A 24,491-nucleotide genomic window follows, 5' to 3' on the forward strand; every position below is an offset into this window, starting at 1 on the left:
AAAATACGACTTCAGCAACAGAGTAATCAATGCCTGGAATGCACTACCTTACATCTTCAAATCCCTATACCTTTAACCTTAAACTGTCTACTCTTGACCTCACCCCATTCCTAAGAGGTCTGTAAGGGGTGTGCATAAGCGCACAATCATGCCTACCATTCCTGTCCTACTGTCCACTGGTGGTTTCTACCGGTTATACTACTGGTTCGCTCATGCGCGCGCAGAGCAATTTTTTTTTACTCCCGCCACTACCACTACTGGTTCAGCCAAAGTGGGCCAAAAGGGAGCAACCCACCTCTGCTACTGTCCACATTTATTCATCCCCATTTCATTCATACTCATGTTTATTCTTATACCTATTATCTTGTAAATGATTGACAAATCAAATAAATAAAAATAAATGCAATAATTTTAGCATACTCTGAAGACAAAAGCTCTGCATATCACAGCAATCCATAAAGATTATAAGACCTTATAAATATATCTTAAATGAATTCTGAAACAATTTAAGAATGAGAAACAAATTGAGGGAACAAACTTTCGGGACACTGACAAACTATCAGCTAGATCAGTGGTTGGTTGCCAATTTTTTTACTACCAGTTTGCATGTGCTTGCGCGTGTGCTCGTGCAAGCACACACTTCTGTGCATGCACAGAAGTGTGCGGGCTGGTGGGTGGAGCCTCCTGCCACCGCTACTACTGGATCGCGCGATCTGGGCTGAACTGGGAGCAGCCCACCTCTGAGATAAATGTATATATATTGGTCTTAACTTTGGTGTCCGTTAAGAGCCAAGGTGGCGCAGTGGTTAGGGTGCAGTACTGCAGGCCACTTCAGCTGACTGTTATCTGCAGTTCAGCGGTTCTAATCTCACCGGCTCAAGGTTGACTCAGCCTTCCATCCTTCTGAGGTGGGTGAAATGAGGACCCAGACTGTGGGGGCAATATGCTGACTCTGTAAACCGCTTAGAGAGGGCTGAAAGCCCTATGAAGCGGTATATAACTGCTATTGCTATTGCTATAATGTACTTTATTTTCTACAACATTTCTATCTAGAGTTGGTGTTTTCAAATCAAAGCCTCTCTTTGTTTTTGGATTAATAATTCTGGCAGGTTTTTAGTATGTAAGTCAGACAAACATGAAAGCATTCATCCACAAATCTCATTTTTAATTAATTAGTTAAATAAATTTAATTAAACTAATTAAATCTCATTTTACCCTTCCTATCCTAGTCCTATCCACACAAACACAGAAAAACATTACCTATAAGTGCCTTTATAAAAAGTTCCTATGAAAGCAGAGTTATGTAACAATTAACAAATTTCAAGTGTAAGTGCACTTAGATTTATTGTATAGAAATTTGTCCTCTAATTTTTCCAAAAGTGAACTCTTTTGTGAAAGTAACTTCTGTTTATTTTATTTTATTTATTATGATACCCATTTGAGTGATATAGTGACTTTGTATTTCATTCTATCTCCCTCTTAAAGCCATTTTTATTGCTGCAATACATACTCACTTAGCATTGTCTTTTGTCTCTCCTGCTCTTTTATTGGAACATCAAGAGTTCCAAGTTGGACATCCCAATCTCACTAGAGGGTATATGAAATATCCTTTTATCATTAAACTTAACTCTCCCTCGGGAAATGAAAAAGAAAAACTAAAGGCCAAGCATGAAGTTTAATAAATTTGGAACAAGCTTACTTTTTTGTTCCCTTCTCTACTTTCTTCCCCCTTTGAACATTTTTTTAAATTAGTCATGAAAATATAAGAAAAATAAAGGCAAATTTATCATGCAAATTATAGTAGACTTTACTGCTTAAAATAAGCAGCAATATCTATCTGTATAGTAAAACAAAGAAGGTTTTTATATAGAAGCACTTGGTACATTATTATAATTACAAAATATAATTTTGAATATGAAAAATAGCATTATTTTAAATAATGTTTTTGTCCATCATAACCATTTATTATTGTCCTGTATACACAATCACAATGCAACTTACAATCATAACAAATCATCCTTGACTTCTTTTCAGTCTCTTATATTTTGTATGACCAATTTGGAGTTTTTAAATCTCCCACTTATGGAAAGAGAAATATTTACTTTAACTCTGCTGAGAAATATTCAATCATTGCAATAAAGGAGATTGGAAAGGGAATTTGAAAATACTCCTTTATGTTCTGGAACAAAGACAAAAGATCTTACCTATACTTTAGAGGATTATTAGCCTATGAAAGGAAGAGACTTATACTGGTTGTGAATCAAAGGAAATCTGTGGAATATGTGATTATCTTTAATATACATGGTGTCACATCACATTTATCCTAGTCGAGCTGAGACTTGTTTCAGAATGAATGGAGTGGATGGTGGACTTCTGGGATATTAGGGTTATTAACATTTTTTAAGCAAACTGAATCTGGCTGAAGCAGAGAGCAAAGCAATTCTATTAAACCTCCTTCCTTCACTCATTCATGACCTGTTATCTATGCATTTTTATTCTTTTATGTATGCATTTTCCACTTTCAAATTTATAAATATTATAAATAATAGGTAAACATGCATTTATTTATTGGATATGTCACTAAGAAATAATTAATATTTAAGGTAGGTAGCATTTATTGTCTGCTTATTAGTTTTATCTATCTGCCAGCAAGAGTATGCCAAATATTCTGTCATCCTTTTCTATTCTTGATTATCAAAACCCCATTTAAATAAAAATGGATCACATTTCTGGAAGAGCCACAAACTGGGGCCATGAAGACCATCTTAAATGGAGAAAAGCTATCAAGAATATTTTGTCCCATGTCAACTTTGGTTCACTTATATAAACGGGGATATTAATCAAAGGATTCCTTTGATTACAGTCTTAATGGCTATAACTGAATCTAAAGATTAAGGAAAATATTTAGTTGTTGGCTACACTTCAGCAATGAATGACTATGTTATATGTTGAATCCCACATTTATTAGTTTGGGAAACAGAAAATAGAAAAACACAGATATGCATGCCTGCGTGCCTTGTCTTTTATTTTATGCAACTGAGCAAATAAAACCTGTATTTACATGGAATGGTCTTTATTTGCAATACATCAGGTTTCCAGATGCATAGTATAGCCAGGGGAAAGTTGCATTCATCTAAGGCCAGGAAATGTGACAGGTGAGCAGCTGAATATATATTTTATTTTGGTCATATAAATATAAAGTCACACTTCCATGTCTATTAAATTGCCATTCACATATTACTATGATGTTTAAATTAGAATAGCAAATATCATACCTTCAGGAAGGATAACATCTGAAAAACCAGTACACTGAAAATATTTCTAAGAAAATCATTCTTTTGAGTTTCAAATGAGATAAAAACTTGGAACAAAGAATTTTTGAAGAATTTAAAAGATTTATGTTTGAGGCCCAAATTCTTAATTTCATTGACTGGATTACACATTTAATAGCCAGAGAGAAAATATTCATAGCAGAATATATAATCTCTAAACATTTTAGATAAAAGTTATTTATCAAATACCAGAAATGTGCCTTCTCTGCTACAGCATCTTCTCTCTGGAATGAAGTTGTCCCAAGTATATGAATGGCCTCTCTCTGCAGAATTTGGTTATTCATCTAGGCCAGTGATGGCAAACCTTTTTTGGCTGCTGTGCCAAAAGGGGGGGAAAACAGGAGGGTCGTGCACTGGTGTGCCACACCCATAACGCTATGTGTGCGTGTGTGGGATCAGCGATACCCCCTGTGCTTTTGCCACAGTTTTTTCAACCTTCCCCAGGGTTCAGAGGCTTTCTAGGAGCCTGGGGAGGGTGAAAACAGCCTCCCCCCCCCTCCGGGTGCCTTCTGGAGGCCTCAGGAGCTTCCCTGAAGCCTCTGGAGGGCAAAAAATGGAACCTGGAAGTTCGGAAATGGTGACTTCCAGATTGTCTGTAGGGGCGATTTTCAACCTCCGGAGCCTTCATGAGGCTTCCCAAAAGCTCTGGAGGGTGAAAAGCGGACCTACGGACAAACCGGAAGTCACTTCTTAGATTCTAGACAAAGTTGATTAAAAGCTCTTTTTTAGACAACATAGGTTCATTTTTTACTATTGCCCCTATTTTGCCATCTTCTGTTTTTATTTGTGAACCATCCAGAATTTCTGGGAATTAAGCAATGGCAAATATCACAAATAAATAAATAACTCCCATAACCCTGGCTTTTAGACATGCTGGCAAGGGATAATATATTTCTTTCTAAACATTTGGAGGTTATCCCATTGCCAACCCTTTTTATGTAAATGTTGCCTCTTGAACCAAGTTTTTTTAAAGATCATAATTGTCATCATTCATCTCTGATAATCAGAGAGACCTCACAAGATATTAAATTAAAAACAATAATCAGAATCAGGAACTGACTTTACCTCATGCCATTATCTTGATTTTAATTACGCTTCCTCAGCAGCCGTAAATGAGTTACTTCTCATTTATATTGAGTTACTTCAATATAAATTGTATATTTAGAAAATATACAATTTTCTAAAATGTATTACAAGGAACAGAAAATATTCATTGGTTAGTATGTCTGATTGCAATGGAAGCAAACTTATGTCCAGGCAGATACTAAGCAAGATACACATCCTCATTTATAGAGAATTGTCCAAAAGGCTTTCAGGAGACAACTCTTACCTTAAAGCTTTCTCTGTTTGAATGTTCACTTGAAATTCAATTTAAGAGCCCAAAGAAAAATGAACAATAGAAGCTTGAGGTGTCATATCAGTTTGTAATACTTAAGCAGCATACTGAAAAAACACAATATAATTCTAGTCTAAAGCTTTGCATTATGTATTATATTTCTGTTTATATCATAGTTTTATTTTTTCTTATATATCAATACAATAGCAGAGTTGGAAGGGACCTTGGAGGTCTTCTAGTCCAACCCCCTGCCTAGGCAGGAAACCCTATACCATTTCAGACAAATGGATATCCAACATCTTCTTAAAGACTTCCAGTGTTGGGGCATTCACAACTTCTAGAGGAAAGCTGTTCCACTGATTAATTGTTCTAACTGTCAGGAAATTTCTCCTCAGTTCTAAGTTGCTTCTCTCATTGATTAGTTTCCACCCATTGCTTCTTGTTCTACCCTCAGTGCCTTGGAGAATAGTTTGACTTCTTTGTGGCAACCCCTGAGATATTGGAACACTGCTATCATGTCTCCCCTAGTCCTTCTTTTCATTAAACTAGACATACCCAGTTCCTGCAACCGTTCTACATATGTTTTAGTGTCCAGTCCCCTAATCATCTCTGTTGCTCTTCTCTGCCCTCTTGCTAGAGTCTCCATATCTTTTCTACATCGTGACCACCAAAATTGAATGCAGTATTCCAAGTGTGGCCTTACCAAGGCATTATAAAGTCGTATTAACACTTCACATGATCTTGATTCTGTCCCTCTGTTTATGTAGCCTAGAACTGTGTTGGCTTTTTTGGCAGCTGGTGCACATTGCTGATTCATATTTAAATGGTTGTCCACCAGGACTCCAAGATCCCTCTCACAGTTACTAATATTGAACAAGGTACCACATATACTGTACCTGTGCATTCCGTTTTTCTTGCCTAAATGTAGAACCTTATTCTTTTCACCATTGAATTTCATTTTATTAGATAGTGTCCAATGTTCAAGTTTGTCAAGATCCTTCTGTATCTTAAGCCTGTCTTCTGGACTGTTGACTATTCCTGCCAGCTTGGTGTCATCTGCAAATTTGTTGAGTTCCCCATTTATTCCCTCATCCAAGTCATTGATGAAGATGTTGAAGAGTACTGGGCCCAAAACAGAGCCTTGGGTACTCCACTGCATACTTCCCTCCATGTAGATGCAGTTCCATTGTGGACTACATGTTGAGTGCGGTTGATCAGCCAGTTATGAATCCATCTGGTAGTGATGCTGTCCAATCCACATTCTTCTACTTTATCTAATAGTAGGTTATGATCTACCTTATCAAATACCTTACTGAAGTCCAAGTAAACTATATTGACGGCCTTCCTCTGGTCCACTAATTTTGTTACTTTGTCAAAGAATTCAATAAGATTAGTCTGGCATGATCTGTTTTTGACAAACCCATGTTGGCTTTTGGCTATTACTTTGTTTGCTTCTAGATGTTCGCTAATTCATTGTTTGATTATGTTTTCCAGAATCTCTCCTGGTATTGAGGTCAGGGCAGGTCTGTAGTTTCCTGGATCTGTTTTTTCCCTTTTTTGAAGATGGAAACCACATCAGCCCCTTTCCAGTCCTGTGTCAGTTCCCCAGTGTTCCAGGATCTCTGAAAGACATAGTTCAGTGGTTCTGAGATCTCATCTGCTAGTTCCTTCAGAACCCTGGGTTGTAATACATCTGGTCCTGGTGATTTGAACTTGTGTAGGTTAGACTTACCATATCACTTACCATTTTCTTTCCTTTTTCAATTTGTGTTCCTAATCTGATTTTTGTGGTGCTGTTTTTGATAGGTTGGACTGTTTTATCCCTTTGTGTAAAGACAGATGCAAAAATGAGTTAAATAGTCTGCTTTCTCCCTATTGCTTGTCATCTTCTTGCCACTTTCTCCTAGTAATGGACCAAGTGTTTCCTTAACCTTTTTCTTGTTTTTAACATGTTGGAAGAAGCTTTTTTTGTTATTTTTTTACTTTTGTGGCAAGCCTTTCTTTATTGTGAGCCTTAGCTTTCCTTACTTCATCTTTACAGGCTCGAGCTATTTGCTGATATTCTGCCTTAGTTATGTCCCCCTCTTTCCACTTTTTATACTTAACTTTTTTGTCTTTCAATTTGTCAGAGAGATCTTTATGCAGCCATGCTGGTTTCTTTTGGGAGCTGTTATTTTTTTTCTTCATTGGTTCATTGTGCTAGACTGAGCTTTTGTAATCTCATTTTTCAAAATTTCCCAAGCTTCTTGAGTTGTTTTCCCCTTGAGGATTCTCATCCATGGAATTCTTCCCAAGCTCTCTCTAAGTTTATTGAAATTAGCTCTCTTCAAATCCAAGATTCTAGTTTGACTTTGTTCTACTACTTGTGTTTGCATAATGTTGAATTCCAATATTGTATGGTCACTTGCCCCCAGGGTTCCTGTGGCTTCAACACCTTCTATCATTTCCTCTCTGTTAGTGAAAATTAAGTCTAATATGGCTGATACCCTTGTTCCCTTTTCTACTTTTTGGGAAACAAAGTTGTCTGCTAGGTTCGTTAGGAACCTGTTGAATCTTCCACTTGGTGCAGAGTTTGTTTCCCAGTTGATGTTAGGGTAGTTAAAATCCTCCATTACTATTGTGGTGTGCTTCCTATTTACCTTCCTACTAGCAAAAAGTTCATCTATTTCCTCTGCTTGGTTGGGCGGCCTGTAATATAAACCTATGGCAATGTCACCCCCCCCCCAACCTTTAATATTGACCCAAATGCATTCAAGATAGTTCTCATCATTGTTGTGCTCTATTTCTGTAAAGATGTAGTTATTTCTTATACATAGTACAACTCCACCTTCTCTTTTATTTTGTATATTTCTTTTAAATTATTTAAATCCTTCTAGCTGTATGTTCCATTTGTAGGTTTCATCCCACCAAGTTTCTTTAATGGCAAAAATATCGTATCTGCCCTCATTTACTTGAATTTCTAATTCACCCTGTTTATTCCTCATACTCTGTGCATTGGTTTATAGACATTTGAATCCATTTCGATTGACCCTGTGTTTACTGTCTACATAACCTGTGTTATGCCTGACTGCCCCTATTTTCTTGCCACTTGTATGATTCATGCACATGGTATGGCACTCACTATTAAATGCTTAGTTTTGCTTGACAGCAGGAGTGATAATCTTACCCGCACAAACATCTATGTTTTATGCACTGATAACCCTATGAGTTTTAGATTGCTGGAGACAGAAATGTTCTGTATCAATTAATTCCTCTGTCCCCACTGTTCAGTATAAATGTTTACCCAGAAAATCTGTGAATTTAATGCCAAGTAACTCAGTCCCTTTCTTGGATGGGTGAAAACCATCTCTTTTGTACAGCTTTTCATTGGACCAGCTGCAGTCATCATGACTAATAAAACCAAAGCCTTCCCTTTTACACCACTCCTTTAGCCATACATTAAGCTCTGCTACACACTGGCCCTTCCCTTTAGGTTCCTTATATACTGGTAAAACCTCTGAAAAGATAAGCCTACAACCTACACTACTCAGTTCATACCCCAAGCTCTGGAAATAATTCTTCACAGAAAGTATATCTTTTGGGGACAGATCATTTGTGCCAAGATGTATAATAACAACAACATCACAGTCCTTACTTGCATTCTTGACTATCTTAAGAATATGCCTCTTGTCTCTGCTGGCAGTAGCACCTGGCAGACACCTGACCTCTTTTAAAGCCTACATTTCCTTTCCTAAATTTAGCAAAACAAGCCATTATTGGCATAACATTTAGCAATGATTGAATCACCAACCAGAAGGTGACTTCTCTTTTTTCATACATTGATCTTCTTGTGCAACTAATGTGTGATACCTGGATCCCCATTTCACCTTTCCAAAGAAAGTTCTTCATTTTGGACCACGATCCCCTGCTTATTTGAGTATCATTATCACAATTACCTTGACCTGTCTCTTTAGTGTCCCCATTAAGGTCAGCAAGGGTGCTATATCTGTTATGCTGAGTCACAGCAAAAGCTTTGTGTTTATGGTTCACAGCTCTCACCCTGTCAGATCCCACGATTGTCCAGACTGCTCTTTTCCTGCAGGATCTTTGCAGTAGAGGGGGCTGACAGCATGGCATCTCCATAGTGTGGAATGGCCAAATTGGGCACCTAATTTCTGCTTGGAGAGCACAGATTAAAGATTCTAGATAGGTAATCTGTCTAAGTAGACTAGTAATTTGTTTACAAAGGGGACAGTATATACATTGTTATAGTATGTGTAAATGTTATGCCAATAGTGGCTTGTTTTGCTCTTTTGTGAACCAAGACTTATCTAAATAAACTTATCTAAATCTATCTAAATCTATCTAAATAAACTTATCTAAATCTATCTAAATCTATCTAAATCTAAGACAAGTATCTCATACCTGGGCTCTTGTCCCTGTTCATACTGAACTATCATTCTCTGGCTCACCAAATGTTTCAAATTTGCTTGCAGGCTCTGGGTAATGAATTCAGAGAATCCTGGGGTGGTTTTTTTAAAAACATATTTCCAAATTTTGATACTTTTGGCACTATTGTAAAATGATAAAGTTAAAGTCTGAATAGAATTTATTTGAAAAAAGACATCTGCTTCTATTAAAAAATTCTTATATTTCATCAACATTTCATGAGAAGCTTTTCCAAGCAGCTGTCATAGCAAGTCCTTTAAGATTTGGTCTTTTGTTACTGTCCTAGCTCAGTCAGAGAAACTGTGAAGATATGAAAGTTGGGATGATTGAATTGAATCCTGACAGCACAGATGCTGAATTCCAAATTATGGGCTTGGTTCTTTTTCTCTCTCTGATCCCCTCCCCCATTTTGGTTGCTATGCAATTTTCCCACAAGAACCAGAATATCATTTACACTTAAGACAAATTCATTTGAAGGAAATGAATGACACAAGATGGATCTGATAATGACAGAATCTAACTTCAATTAAACAAACAAAAGTGCACGTATTGCTGATGACTGAAAGATGCTTACCAAACTGGGTGGGTTTGAGCTGCTCTAGATGACTGTATGTTGCTTTGTTTTCATCTTTTTCGTGGTCCTTTGTTGTCTGGTGATTGGAATCGGCAGTTCTTAAGTTCTTATTCAGTTCAGATTGTAGAAATGTATTGCAAGAAGAAATATAAAGAATACAATGCTGACAAATGTGTTTAATGATTGCAGTAAATAGGTCTATTAGCAAAGAAATATCCCAGTTACATCTAGAACAGAGGTGTCAAATTTGTGGCATCACGTTGTCGTCACTTGATGTCTTGTGACTTTTTCCCCTTCACTAAAATGGGGGTGGGCCTGGCCAGTGTGTGATGTATCTAGCCCGCAAGTCGCGGGTTTGACACCCCTGATCTAGAACATGCTCACAAATGACACTGAGAGTGCAAGGTTTTTATCTAGAAGTAAAATTTATTGAGTGTTGCATAGACGGATGGTTTTGAGCAATTGCTTCATTATTTAATTACCTATCCAGATCTCCCTTTGAGCAAAACAAAACAGAATAAGTTCAGGAGAACATTTTTAGATGGTACTGCTAACCATACTTTTCTGAAGAATGATCTCATTGGACACAAGTGAGTCCACGTGAATATGCATAGATTTCAATCATCCAAAGATATATATAATATGGAGAAAACAAATGTGTTGGTTTGGTTAATATTGCATTTGGTATTGCAAACTTGGATTTGTAACTCAAATATAGGAAATTTGAAAATAAATATATTTAATTCAATTGATCATGCAATAGAAGTACAATTTTGAAATATGAGTATTACCTTCCTCCCAAACCTTAGAAAAATATTACCTGGCTATTTTATTTTTTTATTTTTGGTTGTATAGCTTGTCCTTCTCTAGAAATTATGGAGCTAGTATTTCTAAATAAAAACCCAAATTCCAAAACATTGGTATATTTGTTGATGTGACACAGTAAATGCAGATGAACTGATTTAAGTGACTGCTTGAAAAGCTGCCAGAAAGAATACTGTAGTGTGCAAATCCCTGACTGACAGTAGGTTTGAGGGCAAGTCAGCTATCTTGCAATGCAGTCTCATTTTCTAGTCTGAACACAGGTCTACAAAAGGCCTGCATCATAGGCTTATTTTGAGAACAAACAAAATAAATGCCAGTTTTGAGCAAATAAGCTTTACTCAACTGAATCAGCTGAACAAAAATTACTCACATAGAGCATATACATGGATGTTAGCGTTGTACTTTCTTCAGAAGTGATTCAGAAGTGTCTTGGACCTCATTTAAGCACTGCTATTCATTAAACGAGTCATTGGTTATTTTGTTTAACTTTTATGTGAGCCTGATAAAAAGATGCAACTGCTTTAAGAACTGGGTTTCTATATGATGGTCTGCATTTAAGGACTTTTTGTTAGAGATATACCATATTTTTAGGAGTATAAGACACACCGGAATTTAAGATGTACCAAGATTTTAAAGATGCAAATTTTAAAAAAAGGTTTTGCACTCTGCAGACCTCCCAAAAACAGACCATTTTTGCCAAAATGGGCCCATTTTTTGTAAAAAAAAAAATGGAATGCATAGCCTTTAGGAGGCTTATAGAGTGCTCCTATGCGTTTGGGGGGGGGAAATGAGCAAAAAATGGCCCATTTTTCACTCATTTTTGCCCTCCCCAGCCCCCAGGAGCACTTTGGAAGCCTCCCAGATTTTCACCCTCTTGGGGGGGTGGGGATGAGTCTTATACTCAGAAAAATACAGTAATGGTCAAAACATGGACATAGTTTTTGATGCTATCTATGAGAGTTACACCCACAAAGATTCTTGAATATCACCATTTTTAAACATATAACATTGAAGGTATAAGTGCAACATAATCAAGACATGTAATTAAGCATCTTTTTGATGAAAAATATTATATGTGTCATAGCTAGGAAAGCTCTGTGAAATTGGGGAGTTGATTCAGGCGTCAAAGGTAGAGTAGGCAAAATATTTAAATACTGTATTATGTATATGTCAGTTAATACACTGTAGTTATCTTCAAATGCCACATTGTAGTAAAGGAAAAATACTTCGTTGCTGTCTGTTACATCCTTTAATTGGAACTTTATATCATTAATATATCTTTTAATTATTAATTTATTTTATTTATATATAACATCTATATAATACATAATATATACATTAATTAACAATGCATAAAGGTTATACTAGTAATATAAAATTCCAATTGAAAGGATACAACAGACAACACTAAATATGATTTCATACACAAACATACACACATACCCATATATACACGAGAGCTAACTTGGTGTGTTGGTAGTACTTGATTTACAATTACAATTGGGACTGGTGTTCCTATCATAAGTCATTGTGGTTATAAGTTGAGTTTTGATTTTATGACATTTTAAAACAGCACTAACATGACCGTTGGGATGATAAACAGTCATAACTATGTGAATCAGCATTAATGCCAGGAGCAGGCTCTATTCGGAACATCATCACTTCAAATGGTAGCTAAATGAATGGTTGTAAGTCAAGGAGTACCTATAGTACCAATAGTTCAGACATTAGGCTAGAAACCAGGAGACTAGTTTCACCTGTGACACAAATCTGGTTAGGTGATCTTGGGTCAGTGATTTTCTCTCAGACCTAGGAAAGATTCAATGGCAAACCACTTCTGAAAAACCTTGCGAAGAAACTTCAGAGGCTTATCCAGGCAGCCTCTGAGAATCAAATACCATTTAATGGAAAAATACTATCATTAATAAGAATGCCTTTAGAAACATGTTGCAATGTAACTCTATAATGAGTTAAGTAGGGCACATCATTAGAGGCAATGACATAGACCATGTATGGTCTTTGAGTGGTATGCCAAATGTTGCATGCATATATAGAATGGCGAGGAAAAATTAAGCCATGTCTTCAGTTGTTTTCTATATATTTAATAGTCAGCATTTACATTTTCAATAATTATTTTAAAGTTAATACTGTAACTATAAATTAGTGGGGGGGAGGGTTCATTTTCTTACCTAACAAAGTCTAAGAATCTCTGGTTGCCAAATATTATTCCAGGCTGGCATTGGTTTTTTTATATTTGTCTGAAGTGTTCTTTCAGCAGATTTTATATGCTGGAACATACTGAGTTCTAAATGAGAGTAGAAACAAAGCCACAAATCAAAGCCTAGAACCAGTAATTATTGAGAAGATCATTTTATTTCACCACAGCATTGTTGGTTTGAGCATTCAGAGAAAAGCTGGAACATGAAATTGCTGACTTAGAGTTCATTAACAAACAAAATGCTGTCTCCACTTGGCTGAAAAAGCATTATGGACGGTTTTCTCTGTATGGATGTTAATTGTCCCCATATGAAGTTAATATTATTTTTCCAGATCGATGAGAGTAATTAGCAATAGCTGTGTGCCTTCTGGCTGCATTAGGAATGATCCCACGTATCAGAATAAAACTTAAAATGGGTTTATCACCTTGAAATCTGATAAACTGAGAATACTAATTCTCATTACAATATATACTACATTCTTGCACAGTCTTTGCAAAAAAAAACATCATATGTGTTTCTTTAGTTGTTTACATGCTTGATAATTTTTCAATCTATCAGAAATATTTGAGAAGAAAACTGCGGCGTATGGAAAATTATTGTTAAAATGTGCCTGATTATTAGGATAGCTTCAGTAAAATAGTGACATTTACTCTTGAGTAAATAGGTACATGATTGTGCTGATCTTCTTTATGAGATTGCAATGCTTTGTAGTTGTTTTACGTTAAGATTTTACTATGAAATAAAGTATGAAATATGTGCAATGGGAAGAAAGTCACTACAACATTATCGTTAATTAAAAGGAGAAGAGGAAAATAAAACTCAGTGAGTGCATGTCTTTAGTTTATGATGCAGAATTGAACACCTCATGGAGAGCTCACTGACTCACTGTTAATGTTAGAGCATTTTAGAAAGAAAGAAGGAAGGATCTGATACCTAATATGTGTATATGGTAGTAGTCTTCTGGAAAGTACTACAGAGATACACCATTGGGGTCTTTGGTATTTCAACACTGTCTTCCTGCTGCTCATTTACTGGTGAAGAATGAGGTGTGGTATAACTGTCATGGAATTATTGTACTATGGGTTATTAGTGTGGTTTAACAATTGGGTGTTGTGTAGTATGTTATAGAAGAAGATTTTGATTAGTGAACTAATGAACTCACAAAATGATTGTTCATATTGTTTGAATTTGCATATTCAGAGTGAAATATGGAAAACAGGATAATTGGTTACAACTTGATAAAAACAGAAAATTAAAATGTTTAAACATAAATTTTATATGTGCATTAGAGAAATATTGTATAATAGCAAAAGAAGATAAACTCATATCAAAAGTATACCTGCTAGCTGGTGTCGTTCTTCAAAATGAGTGTATTTTATTTTACTTTTCCTTGAACAGAATATTCCTTTTCTCTGTTTTGCACAAACTATTAGTCTAAAACCTTAACGGCAATTGCTCATGGACTAGCCTCACACTAACTGAATTTTGGCTTGCATTAAGCTCAACCTGGTATTAATTTACAAATCTCACTAAATCAAATGTTGAACTATTCAAGTTGACATTAATCTCAATCTACATACACAGCCAATTGTAGGTAAAACACTGCAAAGCATTACGTATCAATGTTTTAGTGCTTTTTTGTTCATTACGGAGATGTTAATGTTATATATTTATTGAGGGCAGGCTATAGTTTCATACTGTTTGCTTGTTAAGAGACCATTAGTTGAATGAAATTAGTAACACGCCTATTTGATAAAATAATACATTTTTGATTATGTTGTAGTTGTAGTTTGAATTGTTCCATGTCTATTAATCTCCATTAATATCCCTACACTTCTAACATGCAGAATTACAGATATGAGCATACTGTGTGGCTAAATAGTTTGTTAAATATAAAAGCGTACATTTGGAGGATTATGGAGGGCTTTAGCTCAAATCCTTGCTTAATGCAGAAAGTCTAGACATAAGGGCATCCTTGATAAATGAGTATCTTTGCATATAGTTGCCCAGTGAAGGAGCACCAATCATTTGCCCAGTGAATTGATTTTACTATTGTGGAACTGTGCCTACCATTTTTTTTCTTTTTAGCCAGAATAGAACCCTTTGTTAATCTTTGGTAACAAAGAACAAATCTTTCCCCTTTTCTATGAAATTGTTGTTTAACGTTCAATACAGTGCTATTCTTACTTGACATTTGATGAGAAAACAACAATTGAGAGACCAGAGGATTTCAAAGTTGGGAAACAAGTTGTTGCTTCATGAATATGAGTCTATATTAAAAAGAGAAATTATAAGGTTCTTTATGATAACTCTATTCTTTTTCTTCTCATGATGCCAATATGAAGTTACAGACAAATGTTTTTATAAATTGTAGAATAGTAAATAAGTCTTCTAAATTTGCTTTGTCCACTGCATTGAGTACCTTAAAGTGGGTATCTCTAATGCATCCTGAAACTAAATGATACTGGCTACCTGAAAAGTCTTGTGTATTTATTCAGCTCATATCAATGCTTCTAAAATGAAAATCAGTAGTAAATTAAAACAGATACTCCCAAAGCCATTCATTTATATCTTACACATTGTATTGGCCTGGATTTTTTTTTAGTTTTACACATATTAAATTCACTACCAGTAACTTCATATTCACTCAATATATTGGTACATATATTTTATGTGAATCATACATCAACCTCTAAAGCCAAGGGTTTTTCTAAGACTGTGGCTTAATTTATACATTCAATCCAACATACTTTTATAAGCCATACAAATAGATGTCTTCTTTAGATATAGAGTTGATATTGTTTCTACTCCAGGATTCTCTGAGACATCAAAAGACGAGAGAACCAAAAATCATTGTTTTGCCGAAATTTATTTTATTTATTTATTTTCCTTAAAATGAGATTAATGACATTGTTGTGATGTACTGCTTATATGTACTGTACATATACAGAGCTTGAGCAAATGGCACTTTATAATTCACTTCAGCAGATGCTGCCTGCTCCTCAAGCCCTTCTCTAGAAATCAAGAAAACTCCATAGGACTCTTACAGAAAGCCATTCAGTTCATTTTCATTTCTTCTCCAAAACCTGTTTCTTGATTTCCTGCATTTCTAAATGAGGCTTCTTTGAGCATTCATTTAGGAACATATGCTAAGATGGAAGAGCATGGAGGATTATCTGTGTCCCTGAGATAAGGCCCATGCTATTGTAATGCTTCACGATAACATAGGAGCAGCTTAAGTCTGGAATAGGAAGGCAACTTTAGCTCACATAAGTTTTATGACAAGGCATCAGGATCCTGGAAACAGCTCATCTCTTCAGTCTTATAGACATATGAGATACAGACAATTTAAGGACTATTATGAGTCATGATTTCCACCATGTATTTTGTGAGATTTTATCCTTAACCCTGAGTATATGTACCAGCAACCAAAGGAACCAAAGTGATCTAGAGCAATCTGTTCTTTGGAGCAGAAAAGGTATTGCTACTAACACAAACCTATCCAATCTAATGGGATTGGGCATCCATCTTTTAATTCTGAAGTAATTTCCAATAGCTACTAATTTTGTAGATATAATATGCCAGATTTTTTAATCTTCAAACAATAGTCCTATGTTGATAGTTCATAAATTTGGATCACAGTATATTTAAGCATTGCATTTCATTGAAGTTGCATAATTACAACTGAATGTATTTGCAGGTCCCCTTGAATGCATCAATATCAAGTATAGTCTCTATTGCAAAACCAACTTTGATACATACTGTATGTATCCCACAGATAATATTTCAGTTTCTCTTTTTGCATATTTGTTTTTGCCTAACTGAATGCCTGTGCAGGACTTACAGTTTGCATAACACTATGCTGAAATCAACCTTGCAATTTTTCAAAATATCTTTTTCCACTCAAGAAGTACTCATGTAAGAAGTAAGAAGTAATTACCTTTCCTTCTTTATTACCAATGTCCTTACCATTTCCTTTAGAGTTTAAAGTAACCGCCTGTTAGTGTTTTGAACTTATTTAATGACTTAAAATGGTGCCACTGTTGTTATTATTATTTCTATTACACACCTTTCCATCGCTCTGAATCCTTTTTTCTGGTATTCTCTCCAAGTTCATTGAGAAAAGTTCTCTCCTACTGAAGAATGTGAAGCTAAGAAAGTTGCAAACCATTTCACCCATGAGAATTGTTCCTTTGACGAAAGTTTCAAAAGCAATTTATCTTTCATCAGATTGAATGAGAACTGTTATGAAGAAATGCCAAATATTTTTTCTCCTGTATGGCACCAAGGTTTTTGGCACACAGAATCTTCATTTTGCTCAGTCAGCAGTATCTACAAAGTCTTTAAAACTAGCCTATTTAGACAAAATAGGAATAAATTGCAGTCTCATAGTGAAAGAAATGCCACTCATTACTGTAGAGAGAAGAACAGATGACATAATGATTTATTTTGAAGTAATAATGCCTTAGCATACATTTATCCCTTTTTACCTCCAAAAAACATTCAGTTGTATCTGGAATGAACATAATGTCCATTATCAGTATATTGGAAATTAAAATAAAATATATGAGAATACACTATACCTTAAATATTTATTTATTTAATTAATTTATATTGCTGCCTATTCACCCATGGTGACTCAAAGCAGCTTACAGAATATAAAACCACATTTAAAACAATAAAGCTAACAAAAAGAATCAAATAAATTAATATAGGTAAAGGTTCCCCTCGGATTTATGTGCTAGTTATTACTGACCCTAAAATCAACCCCCCTACCCCAACGACAGCAGATCACACAAGTCATTTAATGGGTTCCATCCTGTTCTGGATTCCCCAGGCCCGCTGGCAGATCCAGGTCTTCAGCACCTTTCAGAAGAGTATTAGAGTGGGGGCCATTCTAATCTCTGGGGGAATGATGTTCCACAGAGAGGGAGCCACCATGGAGAAGACTGCTTTTCTGGGTCCCACCAGGTGTATCTTCCTCAAGGATGAGACCGAGAATATTCCCTGCCTCCCTGTTCTGATAGTCAGGTAGATGTGACTGGCAAGAGACAGTCCCTCAGATAACCTGATCCCAATCCATGAAGGGCTTTAAAGGTGACAACCTTGAATTGCACCCTGAAGCAAATCAGCAGCCAATGCAGCTCTTACAGGAGAGGTGATACATGTACACACCGGGGTCTGCACAAAACCATGTGGGCCACTGCATTTTGCCGCACAACCACCTTCTCAACCACCTTCCCCAAAAAGGGAAGATTGGAGAGAGGTCGGAAATTATCCAACCAACAACAGCTTCTTAAGAAGAGGGTGGACCACAGCCTCCTTAGAGTGCAGGGGCACTACCCCCTCCTGTAGGAAAGCATTAATAATCACTGCCAGAGTCCACCCCCTGTCACCTCCTGGGAAGCTTTCACAAGCCAGGAGGGACATGGGTCCAACAAAACCCAGGTGCTTGTGCGTATACTCCCTAGGATCCTGTCCACTTCCTTGGGAGCAACAGGGTCAAACTGTTCCCAGATAACAGGGCAAGAATCTGCTTCAGGGGCTTCCACCAAACCAGCAACCATGCCAGCATCTAACTGGCAACAAAGTTGAGCAATTTTGTCTTCCAGAAAATTCACAAATTTCACAGAGCAACCCTTCAGGCGGACCTCAATCTCCTCCTTCTCCAGGAGTAGGAGGCTCACCATAAAGAGGGTCTTTGGGTGATTATCTGCAGATGCAATTTGTGTGTAAAGTATTTATACTTCACCGCACAAATCGCCACAAGGTAGGCTTTAATAGCAGCTCTTACCCATGTTCAATTGAGCTCATCCCTTGTCTTCCACAGTGGCGCTCATGCGTTTCATCCCTTTCAGTTCCTCTGTATAGAGGTCTGTGAGTGAGGAGAATTCGCATGGGTGCAATCCTATCCAGAGCCTCAGTCACGTTCCTATTCCAAACAGTGACTAAGAGCTCAGCTGGATTGCACAGTAGATCTGAAGTTATAACCCCCAGCACCTTCTGGAGCCCATCTGGGTCCATTAGTTCACAAGGGCAGATACATCTAATAGGTCCTGCCTCCCTGTGGGGGTGCGGTGGTACAGCTTTAGGGAAACCCAGTGCCACCAGACTGTGATCCAATCATAACAAGGGGACCAAGGACAGGTCCACCAATTCCAGGTCACATAGGCCTGGAATATTTAAGAATTGCTATGCAAAGTAGCTCTTACAGAGAGGCGCTTATATAATTTTATTTACTTGTTTGGATTTCCAACTAGCCCTACAGCATATGCCAATATAGGTTTTATACCCATAAAATTATGAACATTATTTGGAAAGTAATAATTATAGCTATACATTTTCATTTACTTTTTAAAAAAAACTCAACTTTCAGCACACATGAATGAAGGATCGAGATACTTCCCACAATGTTGCAAAACAGCAAACCCAAAACTGTATTTGAATCTGAAATCTGTTTTTATTAAATATTTATTTATAAATCAAATTATACATTGGCAATGGACCTCTCTTAGAAGCCTTGTTCTTTTAACAATTGTCATCAAATTTCAGCCACAGTTAAAATTGCTTATATAAGGTAGGTGGGGAAAGCATACACATTGACACTGGCTACTGAAAACAATTATACCATCACAGAAATGTGATTTCAAATATAAGCTAATTCCTGGGTTCCAAATTGGTTCCTAGAATTGTCTTTTTGGAATTTAGGAGGTTCTATACTTCCTGATATTATTTTATATTTTTAACCTAATCATTTCTTTAAGAAAAACAGGAAGTAGCATGCTGCAAAGCTTCAAACTTAATGCTTGAATGTTTCTGGACACCTGTCATCCATCTACCAGTTGTTCTGACAAAATAAACATACTAAGGACTATCGTTCTGTACTTTGTTTGTAAAGGTACCACTTTGCCCAGTAAAAAGAAAAAGAAAAAGAGACAAAAATAAGAAGAGATAAGGTAAAGGTTTCCCTTGCACATATGTGCTAGTTGTTCCTGACTCTAGGGGGGTGGTGCTCATCTCCATTTCAAAACTGAAGAGAGAGCACTATCTGAAGACCTCTCAATGTTCATGTGGCTGGCATGACTAAATGCCAAAGGCGCACGGAACACTGTTAACTTCCCACCAACTGTGGGAACTCGCATTTTTATATGCTTTCGAATTGCTAGGTTGGCAGAAGCTGGAACAAGTAACAGGAGTGCACTCTTGTTATGCGGTGCTAGGGATTCGAACTGCCGAACTGCCAACCTTTCTGATCTACAAGCTCAGCATCTTAGCTACTGAGCCACCATGTCCCTCTTAAGAAGAGACAGTAGAAGCATATTAGAACACTAGACACTATATTGGAGACAATCTTATCAATTCATCTTTTTTTAAATTTAGTTTTGTGTGAATAGTCAGGCTGATCATTGTGATCATTGCAGCCATTTTATGAATAACAGAAGAACAGAGTTGGAAGGGACCTTGGAGTTCTTCTAGTCCAACCCGCTGCTCAAGCAGGAAACTCTATACTATTTCAGAAATTGGTTGTCTAATCTCTTCTTAAAAGAGGACTCCTAGTATATTCTCAATGAGCGTTATGAGAATCCTTTTGGGAGGACTCCTAGTATGCTTTTAAAATTCCAAAAATATATTTACCAGTTCAAAAGAATAATAACATTCTCATCTAGGTAATACCATTGCTAATGCAGAAAATCTCTTATTACTGCAACATCTTTCATGGACATAATTTCAGATAAGTTGGAATCCATAGCCTTTCATTTGTTCTGCTGATGAACAATTGTTAGAAATTTCTTAATGTTGTCTCAAAATCTCCTTTCTTCTATTTTGAGCTTGTTGGTGTAAGCTGTAACTCTGGAGCAACTGAAACAAATTTGCTCTGTCATCTTTATGACAGTCCTTCAAATATTTGAAAATGGATAGCATGCTGCTTCTTGGTAATCTCTACCCCATGCTAAACATGCTGATATAAAGCTTTAGTTGTATTTCTTCTTCCAGGGCTGAACTCTCACACATATGAAATATATAAAATAGAGTTGCATAGATACAATAGAATTGTCCTTATGCGCCTTAGTGCTTTAATCTTTGGTGATATAACATGTGAAACTCAGCTTGCATAAATGCATGCATTAATAGAAAGCACTGTGATTTGTTCACAGTAAAGTGTTACACTGAATTACTAAAAGAAAAATATAATTGATCCCCAACAGCAGTCGAGGGCATCATCACAAAATATTCTCATATGGCCAAAATAATTTGCAAAATCAAGATCTGAAAGTACACTAATGCTACAACTGCAAATGCTACTATAAACATACTTCCAGCTTTTTTGTGGTGTTTTATTATTTTTGCACCCAGTCTGTAGGGCATCTAACAAACACAAATCCTATTCATATTTCTTTTCTTTTTTTAGTTTTTATTTTACACACATAAACACATCAACAAGAACAAACACATGACTTAAGACAACATAGGAACGAAAAGTTCCATCATATATCATACAGCAGTTCCGTATCGGTTTCTTTGCAGTTAGTGTTTTCCCTTTCTATACCTTTCTATCTTACATTCATGGTCTCTTTATTCGTTATCCATTTTTATGTATAATTCTATATTTATTTACACTTAGCTATTTATAACCAAATATTGTTTATCTATAATGTGCTATATATTCTTACTAACATTTATTCTCTTACATACAATTCTAAGTATACATTCACATGGTTATTCTTTTTCTTTGCCAATCTTATACTATTGTTATTCCATTTAAGAGATTATAGAGTGCAGCTTGGATTGGATTATTTACCATCCCAAGCGTCTGTCATGACACCACCTTATTTTCTCTTACTTTTCTTTTCTCTCTCCCTTCCTTCTCTACTTCCTTCCTTCCTCCTCTCTTTCCCCTTCTTTCTTCCCTTACATCTCTTCTACTCTTACCTTCTCTCTTCCCCTTCCTACCCTCTCTCCTTCTCTTTTTCTCCCTTCCTCCCTGCTCTCCTTCTCTTTCTCTCCCTTCCACCCACCATTCCTTATCTCTTTCTTCTTCCTATTCATATTTCTAAGTACATATGTGTACATGTGTGCACATATATCAAGCAGGCATAATGAACAATATAGAGAGTTTTGAATGAAGATCAACACAATAGATGCAATGTATAAAGCTATACTAGATGGATGTAGGGCATATCAATCTGCAATCTTATACTCACACAAGAGGTTATATCTGAGGTAGACATGTAGAGAGTTCCTTTTTTAAATTGCATTTGTGAGCTACATTTTTTAAAAAAGAATGACAAGGTACCTAGATTTAGCAGCAGTATGCTTTAAAAACAAGGAAAATCCTAGTGATCCCATTTGTTATTTAGGACGTGGTGATTTTCTCTTGTTATTAATTTTTTTAAAAAAAACCACCTAGCCTCTGATCAAATGGTAGGTTTTCAGATGAAAATTAATAGACTCTGAAGAGCCAATTAACCATAACTTCTGTCTCTTGGCCCAAGTTTAATGTCTTCATTGCCCATTCAGGTTTGTTCTCCCTGCGCAATCCAGTGATATGGTGTAATCGGGCTAATTTTGGGACAGTTATCGTGCTAATGCAGTCTTTACAATTACGTGACAGACCAGGTGGCAAGACAGCGTTGGCTTTGCTTTGCCAAGGTGCAAAACAAATTCAGCGTTCAATCAACCTGAGAGAAAAAGGACAATTCTCATTTGCATAAACATGTAGCCACGGAAACTGGAGGCACAGAGGTATAAGGAACAGAGACCTATTTTACATGATGTGCATAGAATATTTGACAGTTTAGATTGGAGGCGTCATTGATGTGCGTAGGAATGGTACGGTTGGTTGCCATGGATATGGTTTCCCTACTGGCAGCACAAAGATTGGCAGGGATGGATGCTGGAGAGAAAAAAGATGTGCATACACATACAAACACCTAAATTGCTGCAAGTCCCTGGCATACTCATTCTTTCTTTTGTTGAAAACCTATGTATCTTTTCTATGCTAATGACAGCTCATCTAGCATGCTGTGTAATCTAGCAACATTGATATTTCAGTAATAAATCATTCATGTTTAATATGTATTTATACCCTCCATAAACATACATAAGGTCTAATTTTATACATACATATTTTCATAATGTGCTGACATAGACGGAGATAGTAAGTGAGCTTTAAATAACACACTTATTTATTTAATTTGTTTCCCTGATTTGCCATATACAACAGTAACATGCACTCATCTGTTTTCCCCCATTTAAAAAAAAAAAACATATGTCCATGCTAATATAAGCAACAATCAACAACTATTTACACTAAAGTAATCGTGTTAAAGTGTTTATAAAAGAACAAATATGTTATGAATTGATAATATCCAGCGACAATATAATTCTATAAAATACAAGTAGTGTTAAGGAAATGACTTTAACCTTAAATGGATACTATCAAGCAAAACATGCATTAGAGGAGGTTTCTCTACTTCCAACACAATCAATGGATTTAAGCATATTTTGTTGGTATTCAAAATGAAAAGCTGGTGGGAGCTGCACAGAATTATTCATTTCATTAACATATGTATAGATTTCAGATGTCCTATAGTTCAGTTAAAGAAACATATCTCAGTTTAAAGAAGATAATAAATGCCCTTCAATGGAATCATACATTATTTTTTAAAAATAAAAGTAATACTTATTAAGATTGGATTCAGCATTAATAGAGCTTCATCTGATACAAAGTCAAAAACAAAGTACAGAAAACAAACACCATTCTTGATAAATCCATGGCTAATAGGTAACTTGTGTCTTTTAAAAAGCCAACAGTTGTTGTTTTTCACATACTTCTACATGAACTGAATGATGGTAATTTCTGTTTATATATCTGTCTTTATTAATGTTTAGTGAATCCATTAACTGGCTAGTGCCAGAGCTGAGTTAGAACATATAGCATTTTATATTTTCCTCAATAAAAAGAAATATTAGAATGAAAGAGTAAAGAATTGTGAATATTTGTTAAACAGCAGCACAAAAAAGACTTCCTCACAATTTTTTTGACTCTTTCTAGTCTATACAATCTTTTTTCCATGCACCAAATAGTGTTTCTTTAACCTCCCATACTTTGAAGAAGTAGGGTATAATTCTTTTTATCTTTAGTTTGACTAGAGCTACTGTCCACTTCTGGACATTAATTGGTAAAATCAGAGTTATCAAAAGTGTCTTATCTGCACAGTAAAGACTTGGGAAGCTAAGGTTTTTGCAAAAGCACTCTAGATATCCAATATGTCTTAACTAAGGAAGCTAAACAGAGCTCATAGTTTGATGCCAGTGAGAAGAAGACAGCAATGTTGTCAAAAGTTCAATTCAAAGGTCAAAATAAAGGAACGGAGTAAATACCACCAGTAGTGGTATTCAGCCAGTTTGGACCGGTTTGGAGGAGCAGATAGTGGCAACCTGGTAGTGGCAATACTGGTAATCGCCCTGGTGCTAAGCTGTTCTATTTAGCCACATTTTCTAAGCCGTGTGCATGTGTGCAAGCCACATGCACGAGCAAAGGGCATGCACAGAATGCCGCACATATGCACAGGAAGGTACATGCTCACATTTTTGGTGTGTGGCAAACCGGTGGTAAAATTATGTGAAACCCACCTCTGAGCATAACCCAGAGTAAACCTGAAGACAAGGGAACTATAGCTACATAATATTCTCAACAATTGTTTGCTTTCTGTTAAACATTCATATACAGAAGCTTCCAAATAATTCAACTGAATGCATTAGAAGTTCATGGA

The 24,491-nt window shown here is 36.1% G+C and overlaps 1 long non-coding RNA gene across 1 annotated transcript in view; it reads left to right on the forward strand.

The window, feature by feature from the left end:
- LOC148045342 (uncharacterized) overlaps nt 1-24,491 on the forward strand; it is a 113,971-nt gene that overhangs the window by 25,725 nt on the left and 63,755 nt on the right. The gene's annotated exons all lie outside the window — the stretch shown is intronic.

Source organism: Thamnophis sirtalis, unplaced genomic scaffold (genome assembly GCF_051295495.1).
Source record: "Thamnophis sirtalis isolate CommonGarterSnake01/CBP01778 unplaced genomic scaffold, rThaSir2_p1.2 scaffold_5, whole genome shotgun sequence".
Taxonomy (NCBI): domain Eukaryota; kingdom Metazoa; phylum Chordata; class Lepidosauria; order Squamata; family Natricidae; genus Thamnophis; species Thamnophis sirtalis.